Source organism: Rutilus rutilus (assembly GCF_951802725.1).
Source record: "Rutilus rutilus genome assembly, chromosome: 25".
Taxonomy (NCBI): Eukaryota; Metazoa; Chordata; class Actinopteri; order Cypriniformes; family Leuciscidae; genus Rutilus; species Rutilus rutilus.
The window spans coordinates 23,621,912-23,636,185 of record NC_140229.1 but is presented as its reverse complement, the minus strand read 5'-3'; the positions used below and the strand labels follow the sequence as shown (position 1 = coordinate 23,636,185).

At 37.3% G+C, this 14,274-nt stretch overlaps 1 protein-coding gene across 1 annotated transcript in view; it reads right to left on the bottom strand.

The window, feature by feature from the left end:
• Positions 1 to 14,133, bottom strand: part of spp1 (secreted phosphoprotein 1) — a 38,155-nt gene extending 24,022 nt beyond the window's left edge. The window contains exons 1-2 of the mRNA XM_084400241.1: positions 12,827 to 14,133; positions 12,112 to 12,209 (exon numbers count right to left, since the gene is read on the bottom strand). The gene's annotated coding sequence lies outside the window, so the exon portion shown is untranslated. The remainder of the gene's footprint in view (positions 1 to 12,111; positions 12,210 to 12,826) is intronic.
• Positions 14,134 to 14,274: the final 141 nt, after the last annotated feature.

The following is a 14,274-nucleotide window of genomic DNA, read 5'->3' as shown; positions in this document are numbered from 1 at the left end:
CTTTATTACAAGCTTACACAAGTAAATATGTTTGTTGTGGTGAAAATGATGGCAGTGGGATGACTAAAGTTTTTGGAAAAATTTATATAAATCATTTCCACACAATAATAATTTAAAGAAATATGATCTATACACACTCTTTTTTAGATCATAATATTTAAACTTCTTTTTTTATGATGAATGTTTATAGTTTAAAATGGGATGTCTGGGTATAACAATACAATCTGTAAAAGGAATTTGAACCTTCAGATAATAAAGGTTTTATTAATTCTGAGTTTTATGTTTGTATGTTGTTTATGTGAAACTGTTTGTGCTGCCATTTTGGCCAGGACTCCCTGGAAGAAGAGACTTTATATCTCAATGGGACTATCCTGGTAAAATAAAGGATAAATAAAAATAAAAAGGTTGGTTAAAAAGAAAATCGTCCCCAGGACATAAAATTAATTAAATTAAATAATACTTTTAATGAAATATGCATACACTGCAAAAAAGTATTTGGTTCGCCATTTAGCTTTAATGACAACAGTTAATACATGTCACATAATTGAACAGAATAAAACATATTATTTAAAACTGTTATTTTTGCTAGCTGTTTTTATATTCATGTTTAAAAGTCAGATCATGCATGTAGGTGTACACCCGGAAATCTATTCCATATATACAGTACATGAAAAATTCCTGGATACTGTTAAACTTGCCATGAAAAATATGTCCTCTGTGGGACAAACATCTCTAAAAAGAAACGAACAAACAATAGCAGACCACAGAAATGTCAATAATAGTGGGCAAAAGTTTGTTTTAAGTCCAGTTTGGTCATCTAATATAAGATTTTTCACAAATTCTCAATTATATGTCCAGTCAAAACATTTATGTCACACGTAGCCCAAAGAGCTTGAATAGTCAAACATGTCACTGGCAAACCAATATGATGAATTTCTCTAAACACTGAAAGTGGGTAAAGCTGTAGCATAAGCTTCCTGGAAGTTGCATGTGGTGTTGGTTTGTCGCCGCCAACGCTCACCCATTACTGGGCCTCTTCAAAGGTAATTACAGAGTCACACGGAGGCTGCGAGATCGGCATAAGTTCAGCCTTCTATGAGGAGGAAGTAGACTTAGATGGTCACAATTGGGCGATGCCTATTGCGTTGACCTGTTCAGACACGGGGCAAACATCACCGCCATATGCTGTTGATGTTTTAAGAAAGGTCAGGAAAGTGTGGTGTTTTCAAGGAGTGTGGTCTGTCTATGTGTTTGTCTATTTTTGGTAGCAAGTCCTCCTCTGCACTCTTTTTTCCTAAAACACCGATGTAACATGTTTTTCATGGGCCTGTATTTCATTTTAATAAGGATACTTGAGTATAATAGAGTATCAACACAAAACTGAACATATCTTCATGTTTGGTTCATTGCTCAAGTGAATGAGGAAAAACAGAAAAATATATATATATATTGTTGTCATTTGTGAGGAAACCACTTAGTATAGATTTTGGTGACATATACACATTTTAATAAAGTATAATATGGCTTGTTGCATTTTGGTACAAATCGATGCAATGACTCACTCATAACACATAGAAGAAGCTTATTTGTTGTCACTTACTGGAGTAAATATGTAATATCAATGTAAAACGTGTTGCTGGGATAATAAAAATAAAATTATATTTAAAAGATTTGTAAATTAAAATTAAAATTTCCACCACAAAATTTTCATTTCTCATCTACTTTCAAGGCAAGGTGTTTGGCATCTCAAATGGCCTGCTATATTTTGAGTTGTCTGGTCAGATTTCGTGGGGAATACCAGGCTTACGTTGTTCGCTCTTGCATGTCTGTATACAGAAAACGTCTGAGATTACGACTGTAACCATGGTTCCCTGAGAAGGGGAACGAGGCACTGCGTCTGGATCGATGCTTTGGGGAATGCTATCATCAGTGTGACCAGTGTCTAAAACATGCGTATACATCATACAAAGCATCAATCATACAGGGCACAGACTCCCTAGACCATCTAGTGATAATATTCCCTCGACCATTGCCCAAGCTCATATGCCTCATATGTGACAAGGACCTCCCTTCCTTGTAGGCCCAGCCTCAACCACCTACGGCCCAGGAGCAGAGCTCTAAGCTTCTTTAGCTTGACACAGCTATTTGGGAATTCTGGCCCAGGGAGACAGATTTCAATACACTACCCTGACCTACCACTACCACTAGAGGGAGCAAACATGGGGGTTTCCATTTAGAATAACTATTCACCCTCCTCGCTACAAATAACTCTAACATCTGGGAAGCTGCAGGGGAGTTTCAGCTCTACTACCCCAGAACGATCAGGGGAAAGCGCTTGCACCCTGCCTGGACTAGTCCAGGACCACAAGACTCCCAGCACCCTACAAAGGTGCCTGATAACAAGAAGAGCTGCTAAAAAGGCAAATTAACCTCTACTTGCTACGTTTTAAGGAATCGGCTTAGGCTCCAACATGGAGTGGAGGACTTTAAAACTCTGATAGTAGGGGAGGGTTCTACTATACACTTAACCCAGAAGGACTGCCCAAAATTGTCCAGGGTCCCAAGACTCCCAGCACCTAAAAAAACTCCCATTACCTAAAGTGTTTAGGTGCTCCCAGCACCTAAACACGTTATCACGTGTCTGATAACAAGAAGAGCTGCTAAAAAGGCAATTTAACCAACAGTTCTACAGGATCCGGTTGAGGCTCAACCTTGAAGAGCGACCTACCAAAGGGAGCACTAGCTACAACCCTCGATACCGTCTCTTCTAGAAGGGAGCCACCGGGGATCTATCCTACTTAAAGACCCCAGAATCCTGGGGAAGGCAACCCTTCTATCACACTCATCTAGGACCTGCTATAACCCATACTTGATTCAATCAGCACCGGCCAGTGACAAGAACAAGGAGGGATTCGGTCAGCGATTCGGTCCTGTTTACCAAATTGCTTTCTTTCGATCACTTCCCTAAGATCTCTTCCTCGTAGCGTCCTGCCTCCTCTGTGCTCTACTCCTCGAAGGAGAAGGAGCACGAGTGGCTGCACTCTCCCTCTGACCCTGCCTCCAGTCCTCAGACTGTGATGGACCAGGACCCCCAGGTGAAGATTTAGATCAGCACGTGATGTACTTCCTGAAAGCAGCCAACCACACCCACTTCACTAAACCCGACTACCATCATTATAGACGCGGCAAAAAGCTCTGAGGGCAAGACCCATGCATCAAGGAGAACGTTTCTCATCTTCTCCTTGATGTCTGCCAAGTTCAACTTCAGATACCTCATTGAGGCCACCATTGAACGACTAATGGCAGCGTCTATTTGTTTGTTGGCCCGGAGTGCTAGATCTGTGGTGTGGCGCAGCTCAGCGACAGCTTCATGAGACAATCCCTGCCCCTGATCCAAATCTTTAAGCAGGTCTGCCTGGTATGCCTGCAACTCTGCCATTGTGTGCAAGGCACCACTGGCCTGACTAGTGACTGAGGAATGCGAGAGACATACCTTTCTCGAACTCCTCAGCCAGCTCGCCCTGTGAACCCAACAACGCTGTTCAGCAACCACAGGGCCCGTGCCCAAGACGTTTGTCCCACATTCCTTGAGAATTGGGCCAAGCGCGAATGGAGCTTCCTCATTGTGAATCTCTCACATTGGGCGCATTCAGCTCCCCCAAGAGCTGAACGCACATGCTCCTCACCCAAACACATAATGCACAAGTCTTTAGTGTGTGTCCTCAGGTGTCAAAAACCTGGCACACGGTGGCATACACTTCCTGAAAAACTTTTTAGAGTGCTTATCCATGATAAATGCCTTCACATGCGCTAACACAAACAAACGGATCCTGAAGACCAAACAGCTGATGATGTCCATTGCAGGCGCTCTCTTGTACTCACAGGTGCTCTGGTAGTGACATCATGGACTGTCGTCGGCCAATGAAATTGTTGTGTGTTTACACATGCTTCAGACACTGGTCACACTGATGGCGTTACCTATAACGTAGATCCAGACACAGTGTTGAGTTCCACTTTGAAACGGAATAAGGTCTGATATGGCGTGAGTGAGGCTTGTAGCAACAATAAATAGTTGTTGCTAAGAATTAGGAATAGTAAGCTAACTAGCATTTAACATGGACAAATGTAAACGTCAACCCTCGTTAACTTAAGGGGAACCACCTACACCTATTGTAAAAACATAGAAACTTGGATCTGTGGAGAGAAAGTGACAGAGCCCGTGGCAGAACAAAATTCGAACCACAGCCGCAGATGTGATAGGCCTACTTGCTTAAGTGACATATTTTTTCTGATATAAGCTTTGTTGGAAATGCTTACTATCAGTGGAGCGTAGAGTGAGCGTCACAGATCTGCTTCACAGGTAAGCATAGCGATTCCTCAAACCATCTGATCCATCAGCAGATCAGCAGCACAATTAATGTAAACGAGATACTCGGCAAGTAACGTAATTTTATTGTCCAACGTTCTGTAGTGCAAGGAAGTAAATAGGGTCAGATTTAATTTCATGCTGACTTACTGTACATGTTTAACCTTACTTTAAAAACATTTGGTTAAATAAAAGTCATATTTTGTTAAATCAACAGATGTTTTGGTGTGCTCTTAAGTAGTTCACAAGAGTTTTAAGTATAGGAATCTCTAGCCCTTCTTGGTTCTTTTAATAGGATTGTATCTTTTATTTGATGCTATACTTGTCTTGAGAAGCGGCTATTTTAAGTGGCGACCGTGGCAGGGGTTTCTGACATGCTTTTTTTCCATTTCCTGTCAGAGATGTGAATCCTGTAAAATGTCTGTTTTGAGGGACTTTACAAGGGCTGAGGAGGGAGCAATGGAGCAGCGCTGTCGGTTTCTCACACAGTGCAAAAATACTTTGTTTCTTTTTTAATATTGCCTTCTGGTGTAACAATATTATCCATATCCTTGTGCCAAAGAAATGATCAATGGTCTTCTGCTTGTTTTTAATGTTTGTTCATAAACTACGTATCTCTGTTTGAGAGAGTACTGAGGAAACACAGTGACCTGCATCAGTTGACGTCAAAGAAATAAAAGGTGTTGATGTCTCAGCAAATTGCAAATTGCTGTAATTAGGGCCGTCTCAGGCCCTGTGAGTTTAAGTGACCGCCTTAGCTGCAATACACACGTTTTCCAAGTACTGGTGCAGTTAGATAGTTATGTAGTGGGCCACTACACCCACAATTTTAAACAGAAATCTGAAGCATTTTTTTAGAATGAGTAATATGCCTATAATAGTATGACTGTGTTTTCTGTGTTGTCTATGTGTGGGGTTTCATTTTGATTGATAACAATAGGCCTATATCATAAAAAAAATGTGTGATGGTGAAGTGATTGCTGATAAAATAATCATTCATTATTCAAAAGTAATCGTAGACCTATCACAAATTTGATAAATTTTTATGTATTTGTTTATATTTATTTAAAGTCACCCTGTGGTGAAAATCAAGTTTGTAATGTGGTGTTTTTAATGTGCTTTAAGTGCAAATTCATCAGTCAACACCATTGCTGAGTATTTTCTCTTTAAAACTGCAGTAAACCAAAGACATCGTTTGAAATCGCTGGTGTTTCTGATGTCACAAACTACCTTGTAACCAATCAGGTCAACGTGTCGACGGGCTTTAGCATATCATCAACAGCAAACTAGCAGGTCTCGAGAGATACCAGGTTATCCCGCTATATTTTTCTGTTGACATGAAAAATGTAGCAATATAACGGGTACGGCGTATATTATGATGTTATGATGAACTGTATGCCTTTCTCCATTGATGTTCTGAGTTGTTCAAAGCCTTTCTGATGATTGTTAGAAGGGGGTTCGGCCAAGATGGCGGCGAGATAGGAGGTGTTTCTGAAGTGTCGTCGGGAATGTTTTAGGCTGGATGATATTACAACCAACATAGCTCAAGCTATGAAAACATAAACAAGCTCCAGTTGCTACCATGTCAGTGCCTGCACCTGAGTAAAAGATGGATCCTGTTCAAAGTGCATGTAACGTTACCCTGGAAGCTTCCTTTTCATCCAAGAACCAAAACACATCAAAGATGGAAGAGACAACGAACAAATGGTTTGACTCTCAACCCAAACTTTGTGATCTCCTTGCTACTCCTCTTCCTGACACCCCCATAAGGCACAGTCTGAAAAAGTCTAAGTGCGAGTCCAGTTAGCGTTATGACACGTCCGCTGAAACTTTGGCGGCCATTCGTGAATTTCGCGATGAGATTTTCCAAAAAATGTCAACAATTGACAAGACAACTGCCGTTACTGCAAAGCAAATTGAAAGCTTGTATTCGACCGTACATCAGCTTGTTACTGAGGTGACTGCTCACAAGGAGGCTTTGAAAGTCGTGTCTGCTGAGATCCAGGATCTTAAACAGGTGAACACAACTTTGAAAGAAGAGGTTGGAGATTGCAAGCGGTACAGTTGGAGGTGGACGCTGAAGCTGCACGGGGAACATGAAAAGGATGGAGAGGATGCCCGTCGTGTTGCAATCAATATCATCGGCAAGGTGGTACCTGGCATCAGTGAGAGTGGATATCGCCCATCGTCTCGGCCCGTGGAGAAATGATGGTACATACAGATCTATAATTATCCCGTTTGCTCTTCGTCATTACCGAGATGCTGTCTGGCAAGCTGCCAGAGGTTGTAAGTTCCTCTGTGACAACAAGCTACTCACTGAGGCCTTATCCCCAGAGGACAGGGTGGCAAGAGAAAAACTTTGGCCCTTGGTCAAGAAGGCCAGAGATAAAGGGAAAAGGGCTTCTTTCCGTGGATCGTTTGCTCTGATTGACGGGAAGAGATTTGATTTCGCCAATGTGAAGTATGCATTCTTCTGTTCTCTCCGGGTTGAGGTGGTATTCAGCTATTTTGTTTTAGCTGATTACCCTGGTAAATTAGTGCCTCATATTTGGCCAGAGACTGATTTATCAATGTTCCAATCTTCAATGCTAATTTCTAGACTTGACTCTTGTTTAGTCTGATATGTTTTGATTTTCGTTAGCACTGATTAATGGCACATTTTGCCAGTTCTTTTGGGCATTTTTTTAATAAAGAAATATATCATTCCTTCCTTTAAAGTAAAGCTTCCGTACAAATTCTTCAGTCGTTGGTACATACTTTATCCTTTCTTTTTGTCTTTTTCTACTTGTTATGGATTTCAAGTTTAGTTCATTCTCTGTTATGTCCTTAAATGTAAGAGGTATGCGTAAAGTGGTAAAGAGGAAAGCTATTTTTTTATTTTGTAAAAGCTGTGAAACTGATTTAAGTTTTCTTAAGGAAACACACTCTTGTGAGTTGGATGTTAAATTCTGGAAGAATCAATGGGGAAATAATTTTTTTTGTAGCCATGGTTCTAATAGTAGCCTGGGGTTTCAATTCTTTTGCACAAATTTAAGGGGCAAATTCTGGAGGTAACAACTTCAGGTGAAGGCAGATGGATTATTATGTCGCTAAAGCAAGATAACTCAACTTGTATTATTTGCAATTTATATGGCTGCAATTCCCTCTCTGCTAACAAAATATTATTTTCTCAAATTACTTGTAAATTGACAGAATTGCATAATAAATACCCGGGCTCCTTTCTAATTTTAGGCTGTGATTTTAATGAATGTTTAGATAACACACTGGCCAGATTTCCTCCTAGAAGCAATGAATGTCTCAATATTAATCATAATTCTAATAATATTTTATCAATATGTTCTTCTCTCTCCCTCACAGATCCTTGGCGTTTTTTCATCCTGACACACAAGACTTTACTTGGTCAAAGGGTAACATGTCTTTGAAATCTAGAATTGATTTCTGTTTAGTTTCATCATGAGCCCTGCAATTTGTTAAAGGTGTATCTCATTCGTTCGCCCCCCTTTCTGATCACAAACAAATCATTTTAAAATGAGGCTGTAATGATGAGAGTCCGAAGTTACGTGGTTATTGGAAATTTAATAATTGTCTTTTAAATGATAACATCTTCAATGACAGTATAAAAAAATTATGAATTATATGTTTTCTGATCAAATTCATAACGAGAAATAGAGCCAAATGGGAATTTTTAAATACAGAGCTAGACAAATAGCTGTAAAAAGAAGTAAATATAAAATAAAATAAATTAAATAACTGAACAAATGGAAAGAATAAATTCTTTATTGATAGGTAATCTGTCTCAGGAAGAGGAGTTAGAATTAAGAGAGTTACATCTACAAATGAATCAAGCATATCTAGATATTGGCAAATGTGCCTTTGTCAGGTCCAGGGCTAAAGGGCTGGAAAAAGGAGAGGTGAATTCTAGTCATTTTTTTGCATTAGAGAAAAGGAACTGCAAACGAAATTCTCTGACTGTTCTTAATATTAATAGTGTCAACTGCACAGATCCTAATTTGATATCTAATTTTGTCACAGCCTTCTATAAAAACATTTACACATCCGTGTTTGATAAACACAATTGCGACAATTTTATAAAGAAGGTTCAAGCTCATGTTCCAGTTATTGATACTGACTTCAAAGCCTTCTGTGATTCTGGTTTGACTATTGAGGAAGTTCGAATAGCGCTTCACTCAATGAAGAAAGGACAATCTCCAGGCAGTGATGGATTAACTGCTGAGTTTTATATTCATTATTGGGAACTATAATCAAACAGCCATTGCTTTGTATGTATAAAGAATGTATTGATTCAAAGGAAATGACAGCATCAATGAAACAAGGCGTTATATCCCTTGTTCCCAAACCGGACAAGGACCCTCTTTTAATAGATAATTGGTGTCCAGTACGCTCCTGACTATCGATTATAAAATGTTAGCCTTGGTTTTTGTTAATAGATTAAAGGTCAAACTGGTTGCAGAGACGCTATCAGGTTTTATAAAAGATTGGCACAATATAAGATTTATTTTAGATCTTTTGGACTATCATTTGGACATTATTCTTTTCCTACACTTTTATAAAGCTTTTGACACCCTTGAGCATGGATTTCTTTTGCAGACTCTCAAGTTATTTGGTTTTGGTGACTTTTTTTGGTAATGTTATTGAAATGTTTAATAGAGATATTAGCAGCTCTGTCTTAATTAGCTTCAATAGTTCTAAGAGATTTTTCATTACCCGCGGTGTCAGACAGGGCTGTCCAATTCCCCCCTTTTTATTTATTTTTGTATTATCCATGAACAAATCTTGGAAGGTATATCCATCTTTGATAGAGAAATTAAAATCTCCCAGTTGGATGATGGCACGACTCTCTTTTTAAAAGATAAGTGTCAATTAACCAAGGCTATAAATGTAATTGAGCAGATTTTTTGGGGTAATACCACTGATGCATAATGTTTCTTCTGTGTAGGCTATATATTTGTGTGTGTGTGAAACTTTACATATATTTGATATAATTCCATTCCTGTAGAAGTTCTGTTCTGTCCTTTATGTCTGCTTATTCTTTGATACACAATCAATAAAAAATATATATATTTGATAACATAGTCAAGCAAAACGCTAATCATATTAATTACCGTTATGTGTCCGACGTTGTAAAGAGCGATACCATTGTGCAGCGTTTACCTCAGTGAGTTGGCTGAGTGGAGGCGTGACTAATTTGCATATTCATACTCCGCTTATACTAATACTACATTCAAGCTATTTTAAAGGGATAGTTCACCCAAAAATGAAAATTCTGTCATCATTTACTCACCCTCAAGTTGTTTCAAACCTGTAAGAATTTCTTTTTTCTGCTGAACACAAAAGAAGATATTTTGAAAAATGTCTGTAACCAAACAGTTGATGGACCCCATTGACTTCCATAGTAGGAAAAACAATTACTATGGAAGTCAATGGGGTCCATCAACTTTTTTTTTTACAGGAAAAAACGTTTAAATATTTTAATTTTGGTGATCAAAGATGAGTTTTGAGGGATAAAATGACTGACTACAGGGGGACTTTAAAACAGTTACATTGCAATAATCAAAACATAATTATTAAAAATAAAATAATTTTAAGTATTTTATCTGCTCTGCATTATTTTGTTTAGAGGCATTTCTCTTTTTTAGTTAAGCGTAAATATTCAAAATTTCTGCCGTGGATTACAAAAATAAAATAAAAAATTGGAGATGTTTTTTTTTTTTTTTTTTTTTCACACAAAGTCAAAGGGGTCCAATGTTGTTTGAATAAAAACAATTAAACAAAGGAAAAAATGCAGTTTCAAACTTCATCTATAAACACCCCTTACTAAATTTGCCAAAACAAGTCTCTCTGTTTTGTGTTTGGAAGGTTCACTTTTTTTCTCTCTCTTTTATATATATTTATATATTTATTTATTTTTTATTTTTTTTTTTTTGCAGTATGTGTCTCCAACAGCAGGTGGCGGCATCGACTAGAAGAAGGTGTGTAGTCAACCAAACCAACTCAAGTCTCCTGTGTAGGGGACTCCTGTTCTCAGTGCTGTGAAGTGTGATTGCTTGTCATGTATTATGGCACTTTGTTTTGACAGAGAGAAAGTGTATATATATATATACGAGAGGGGGATATCTAGAAGAATTTAGTTTATAATGGCAATAATACTCTACACAAATACAGATGTATGGGTACAGATGATCTAAATAAAAGGTTTTATTTTTATTTTTTATGTTTGCATTATGTTTTAACATAAATCCAGAATAAATCCCAAGCTTTGTCTTGTTTAAATTCAATAGGTAAAAGAGAAAAGGGACTTTAAACTGAATTAATTGTTTTTTGTTGACACTGACATTGTTTTTTCTGACAAAAAAGAGTCATTGAGCTTCTGAGTCATTGTAAATATTTCCGTTGAATGGGAGGTAATAATAGAAACTGGTCTCAGATGCGTGGGCTAAAGGCTTGCGTCAGTCGCACTCTGAGATGTGGTATAGACATCGGACCAGCTTTCACTTCCTCTCTGCATCAGTTCAGGTGTTATTGAATCTCTTTCAAAACAATATAATCATACACAGTTATTCAGTACAAAGCAAACAGATCAAAACAAGAAGAAAGATTGAAGAATCATCTGGAATAAGCTCTATCAAAGCAGATGCATTTTGTCAGATTCGTTTGTATCTTCCTTCCTCAAAGTGCCTTTGCTGTGACTTAACTACTTTTAATGGAGAGTAATTAGTGGCTCCTGTGATGTGGCTTTGTTTGGTAGGCCGCACAAAGAAACCACTTTAATATTTAACTGCTATCAGACTGGTATTTAACCCTAAATATTATGTTTAAAAATTACTACAATAATGAGAGCACCAAGAAATCTAAGAGATTCATAGAGTTGCAAATTAACTTCATGGAAGTTTCATAAAGTAATCAAATTTTTGACCAGACATACACTACCATTGAAAAATGTGGTCAGTGACCGTAAAGTAAATGGTAAATGCTACATCATTACAAAAGATTTTAATTTCAAATAAATGCGGTTCTTTTGAACTTTCTGTTCATCAAAGAATCCTTTAAAAATGTATCAGTTTCCACAAAAATATTGCACAGCACAACTATGTTTTCAGTATTGATAATAATAAGAAATGTTTCTTGAGCATCAAATCCTCATATTAGAATGATTTCTGAAGGATCATGTGACACTGAAGATTGGAGTAATGATGCTGAAAATTCAGCTTTGATCACAGGAATAAATTACATTTTAAAATGTATTCAGATAGAATTTTTTTTTTATTGTAATAATATAATCGTATAATATGACTATATAATTTATTATATATATAATATAATAATATTTCACATTATTACGGTTTTACTGTTTTTTTTGGGTTTTTTACGTAAATGCAGCCTTAATCTTACTGACCCCAAACTTTTATATAAAATATTTTTGAATATCTCACACATCTCACACAGTAAGTTGAATGAAGGTCTTTGTCTAGATCTCATGTGGTTACAGGTGAAAAGACAAACAAATTAAAGGCATTTGGCATATAGCGAATGATGCAATAATCATACTTTTTGATACTAGATTCCTCTTCTACCAGTGCTGATGCTAGTCAACCAAACCCTGAGCCCGTGGCATCATGCTTGTTGGTCCTGGATATTTAATGAAGTTGGGGCTTCAGCAACATACTTATCAATAGGAATATATATTTTACCTTTGATGTTAGTAAAAACGCTAATATGCGTCTTACTTGCGATCTGGTTGGTTCCGCCAAAGCCCCCAAAGGCAAGTCATTTCACTCGGCGGCCATCTTTGAAACGCCTCTCAACAAGCACAGCTCTTGAATCTCTGTGGGGAAACATCAAATTCTCCAAAGCTGTTCACCAAGCTTATGATTAAATTTCATATTTGAAATCACCAATGAAATCTGACGGAAACTGTCTCATAAATTTAGTTTCTAAACACTCAAATCATGTCCAAAAAAAAAGGCGTGGTCCAGCAAATGCGCAGTGTGTGTCTCAGAACACTGACTGTTTTTATAGCAACCGGTGATTGGCTCTTTTATTTTAAATGTGGGACTTATTCCACCATATTTGCATTGCACTTTCTCCCATATGAGTGTACTGTCTTTGTATATCTAAAGTCTTTGGTTCCGTCGTCTACAAATGAAACTGCTTCTTCATGTGCAAATATCACTATTAGAAATAGTGATAGTCAGAGGTTAGCAACAAAAGATGCATTGCTGATTCTGCATTCTGTAGCATTTCCATACGGTTAACGTGAATGGGTTAACGTAAACAAGTGGAAAATTTGTCTCACCGTTCGCTCACCGTTTGCTCACCGTTTTTCACTCACTATTGCTATAAGATTGTTTAGGAAAACATACAGACCCGAACATGGACAGAACTATTTATATAAAACAATTTGTGGTAAAGTTTACATTCAAATCTGTTTATTGTTCTTACATTTTTCTTTCTGTTGGTGTTTTTCATGTCTGTTCTTTATGGAAATGTTCTCGAATAGCCCCGTGTGGGTGGACGACAGTGGTAAGTTACATGGAAAACAAACAATAAGACATTAAAAAGCTCGCAGTCAGTTCTCACTTCACTGTGCTCATTTACATGCCACTTTCTGTAAGCCTACAACCACACAGTCTCTATAGTACTTCCTCTCTTTGTGGGCTTGTGTCGTTTTTCAGTCAACCGTTGCTTTTAATCAGATATTACTGGCTTTATTTTAATGCAGAGTCTATTTTCTCTACATGTAAGTTACAGTTAGATGCCAATAGTTATTTATACTTAGTGAAAAAAAGTGGCAGATACTATTTGCACCTCAGTGTATTGCAGTACATAATGAAACAGAATACAATAATAGCAACATATTTATTTATTAATGTCATGGATGCTGCCTTATTGCGACATTAGTTGTCCCTATAGTCCACCTCTAAATCCAGTTTCAGTTATAAGTATATTAAAAACCCATTAGGCACTTAATGTGGTTTCACTTTATTTTGATGGTCCTTTTAACACATTCTGTTGATTAAAAGTAATGATGCACCTGCACGTCTACTAACTCTCATTAGAGTATTAGTAGAGTATTAGTAGACTGGTAGGGTTCGGGGTTCGTAGAATAAGTTAACATGTAGTTGCAAAGTTACTTATACAGTAGTTAGTAGAATGTCTAAAGTGGGCCATCGAAATAAAGTGTTACCCTTTATTTCAACTTTTCGAATATTTTCTTTAATTTTTATTTAAAATAAACTGAATGGGATTGGAAAAGGCAGATTCAAACATGTCAAAAGCTAAAGCCGCTATAGTTCGCACTGCTGCTTTATAGTCATCTGAATGGTGGCTTAACCAGACAGTGGTGGTGGAGTTTGTGTAAATGGCCTTTGTCAACAAGACAAAACAGATTCAAGTTTTAACATCTAGCATTGACTATCATTATTGCATTTATTTGCATAAGTGTAACTGGTGATTTTATTCTTACATCTATTGAACAATATAGCCACCTTTTATAAACCAAATACATTCACTGTAAAAAGTGATCAGTTGACTTGAGTAAGTAAGTGAACTGAACACTTTTTATAGTGTTGTTGCATTACAAGCGGATTCTCATAATACACAGCCAGCAGAAAACAAGCGACAGCAGTGCATGTCTGATGCAACTAATGCAGAACTAAAACCTAAATTTAGTGAAAACTTGAACTCTATTCTTCAGCTATCTTGCAACCACTGGCGTTTTTTTTTTTTTTTTTTTTTTTTTTTTCAGGAAATGCCAATATAGTTTTTCCAAGAGGACGATGTGACGTGACACAAAGAATATTTCCTTTGAAACAAGAATTTACATGGTTACACTTTATTTCGATGGTCCACTTCAGGCATTCTTCCTTCTATGAGTAACTTTGCAAGTA